This window comes from Olea europaea, unplaced genomic scaffold (assembly GCF_002742605.1).
Source record: "Olea europaea var. sylvestris unplaced genomic scaffold, O_europaea_v1 scaffold4098, whole genome shotgun sequence".
Lineage (NCBI taxonomy): Eukaryota > Viridiplantae > Streptophyta > Magnoliopsida > Lamiales > Oleaceae > Olea > Olea europaea.
In genome coordinates, this window is record NW_019260685.1 from 23365 (window position 1) to 27456 (window position 4092).

The window sequence follows — 4092 nt, forward strand, 5'->3', positions numbered from 1 at the left end:
GATTCTAAGAGAGTCCTTCGTAGATATGGGAAAGATGGTCTCTTTATAATCAATGCCTCCTTTCTGAGTAAAGACTTTGGCCACAAGTCTAGCCTTTTGGTGTTCAACATTGCCTTTAGAGTCGCGCTTGGTCTTAAAGGCTCATCTACAGCCAACTGTTTTACAATTTTTAGGCAATTCAACGAGGTCCCAGACTTCATTTTGGTCCATTGATTTTAACTCATCATTCATGGCATCAATCCATTTTGTAGAGTTGTCACTTTCTATGGCCTGTGCAAATGAAATAGGATCCTTTCTAATCCCTTGATCAAAATTAGCTTCTTGTAGATATAACACATAATCATTTGGAATAGTTGCTCTTCTTTCTCTTTGAGATCTCCTTAATGCTATCCCTTGCGGTTGTTCTACAGCTGGCTCAGGTGTTATATTCTCATTGTGGAGTGTTTGATCATTAACATGTTGTTCATTGTTGTTAAATTGTTCAACAACTGTAGGAACAACAACAACTTAGAAGTCACGGGTATAGGGATTTGTACCCTAACTTCTTGAATATCTATGTTCCGTGGTTTATCACTCCCACTAGTTTTATAGTTCTCAATAAATTTAGCATTTCCGATTTATCCAATTCTTGTGCTATGGTTAGGATAATAAAACCTATACCCTATAGATTTCTCTGGATAGCCAATGAAATATCCACTAACTATTCTGAAATCCAATTTCTTTTCATGTAGATTATAAATACTAGCCTCTGCTGGGCAACCCAAAACATGCAAGTGCTTTAGACTCAGTTTTCTCCTAGTCCATAACTCAAAAAGAGTCTTAGGAATTGCCTTACTGGGAACCTGGTTAACTATGTATACATCGATCTTAAGGGCTTCTATCCACAACAATATGGGCAATGAGGAGTTACTCAGCATGCTTCTAACCATATCCATTAGGGTAAGATTATTTCTTTTAGAACACCATTCTGTTGTGGCGTACTTGGCATAGTGTATTGTGTACGTATGCCATGCTTTTCTAGGAGTTTAGCAAATGGACCAGGACGTTGTCCTGATTCATCATACTTACCATAATATTCACCACCTCTGTTAGATCTGACAATTTTCACTTTTCTATCTAATTGTCTTTCAACCTCAGTAATGTATACCTCTAGAGCATTCACTGCCTGAGATTTTTCATTCAATAGATATATATATATATAGCAATAACGTGAAAAATCATCGATAAAGGTGAAAAAATATTTTTCTCCACTTAATGATGGAAAGTCAAAAGGCCCACAAATGTTTGTATGGATCATTTCAAGAAGTCCTTCACTTCTTGTGGCATTCTTCTTTGTGTGTCTGATTTGTTTTCTCTTAATACAATCTACACACACATTGAGATCGATAAAATCTAGGTTTGACAAAATCCCATCTTTTACTAATATCTCTAACATTTCTCTGGATATATGACCCAGTCGTCTATGCCACAAGTTAGAAGAACTTTCATTTATCAGTCTACGTTTAGTTCCAACATTATAATGAAAGGTCATAAGAGTTTAAACAAAATGGTTATTGAGATTTATTTTATACAAGCCATCACATAAAATACCAGAACCAAGAAAGACATTATTCTTAAATAAACCGATTCTTGTATTCCCAAGCTTAAAGAAATATCCCTTGACATCAAGTTTAGAAATTGAAATTAAATTTTAGAAATAGAAGGAACATATAGTGTCTGAAGTAAATATAAATGATGACTGGTATCTAAAAATAAATGATAGGTTCTAATGGCAGAAATTGGAACTTTGACTCCATTCTCGAAGACAATGAAGTTTTCATTTGGACTTAGGATCTAGGTTGTAAGGAATCCCTGCATCATATTTGAAACATGAACATTAGAACCTGAATCAAAACATCAAGTATTAGAAGGAACTTCAGTAAGGTTAGATTCAAAACATACATAAGCCAAAGTCTTACCTTTCTTTTCGAACCATGCCTTACATTTTTCGCAATCTTTTTGAAAGTGTCCCAACTTGTGACAGAAGTGACATCTATCATTCTTTTGCTCCTTCTTGTGAGCCCCAACAACATTATGAGATTCCTTAGCTTTATGTGGTCCATGTTTCATGCTTTCTCTTAGCCTTTTTCCTTTCTTTTTGGCTCCATGACTTACGAGGTTGATTGAATGGTGTCCCTGTTGTTTAAGTCTTGTCTCCTCTTGAACAAGCATACTAGCCAGTTCATTCACGTTCTACTTATCCTTAATAGTGTTATAGTGAATTTGAAATGACTCATACTGAGGAGGCAAAGAATTCATAATAAATTGAACAAGAAATGACTCATCCACTTTCATCCCAAGATTTGTCATTTCAATTATATGCTCATGCATTCCACGTGTACCATCGAATTTCATAGTGGTAAGTTGAGCCATTAATGTCCCAGCAAGAGACTTGTCAGCAGATCGAAAACGATCTTCCATAGTTTTCAACAAGGCTTTAGCGCTATTAGTTTCAGAAAGTGTTGATTTAATGTTATTTGCTATGCTCATTTGCATAAACATAGTGCTAAGTCTGTTCGATCTTTCCCAATAATTAAATAAAGCCTTTTCTTCTGTACTGCTTAAATCAGTAATAGCTGCCAGTTTCTCAATTCGGAGTGCTAAATCAAGGTCCAGAACACCAAGGTGAAATTGGACTTGTTCATACCAATCTGAGGAATTTGTTCCATTAAACGTCAAAACAGATGAAGCTAGCGAGTGTAATGACACAGGTACTGAGGCTGCAAAATAAATAATAAAAAGGAACTTACAACATTAGTGCCTTAAGTTAGCCATAAATACAAACATAAATAGTTCTACCGCAATTCACCTTTGGGTTCTAATTACGATATACTAATTAACAATTATGGTGATTTTCCCTTTCACCTAGAAATAGTCAATGACGTAGGTCCAAAATTCAAACAGGTATGTTACCTTTGGGTATCCAGTTCCTACTTAAATTAAGGATACTCATTAATTATCCTAATTCAGTAGATCAATCACTTAGAAGTGGTGCACCTTTGGGCCAATCCATAATATCTAATGATTGAAAACTGTAATTCAAAATTTGCAAAGCTATTATCTTAATATGTGGGATAGATTTTAAGTTTCATAAATGACTTCGTATCTGTCAAACATTCTAGTTGGGCCACTTTGGTAGCCACCAAACTATATCATAATATAGATATTCAGTCAAAATAATAACTTTGCACACAAATCAGTTCAACAATAAATATAATCGTCAAAACTAAGCATGGCTGTTCACGAAATATTTCTTTCGATTTAAATTACCGCAAGTGTACGGGTCGTGACAAGTAATAAAGTGGACTTTAGAAGTCCGAGTATCGTCCCACAGAGAAAGAGTAGTTTAATTTTATTTATTTTAGCCTTAACCGAAACTAATTGACTTAAGATGAATTTTAGAATTAAAAGCCCTAATTTTGGGAGAAATCCCTAAATTGAAGAACCCTAATGTCAAATTAAAACCTAATTACTCAAATTCACTTAACGAATGACTCAATTACGAAATGTTATGAAAATAAATGAAATGTATTGTCAATTCATGAAAATCTATGTAAAACGAATGCACTAGGATCACGAATCCCCAAATAATCATTAAGTAAACCCTAATTTCACAATTTTGATAATCCAATGAGAATTTGACAAATCAATATTCCTAAATCTATTCAATACTCTCTCTCGAGATGTATTGAACCTATTCTCATAAATCACCAACCTATATTTCTATGACTGATGCAATTATACAAGAACGCATGTATTTTTTTTGTGAGCAATTAAAGATTTACATAGGGCATAGGGGTATATTTTTATCCCCTATTGGACCCTATGATGAATTATATATGTTGAGTTTAATCCAATTTTCTCAAATTCAGAATTAAACCACCAAATTCACACAACATAAGTGCACATTAATTGTGGAAACAAATAAATCAATATAATTCATTCAAATAATCCCATCGAACTATGAATTCAAAGTCATGAAATAACAGGTTTAATAATAATTACATGGTTCATCGATCACCTAGTTACAGAAATCTAGCCTATCATGATAAA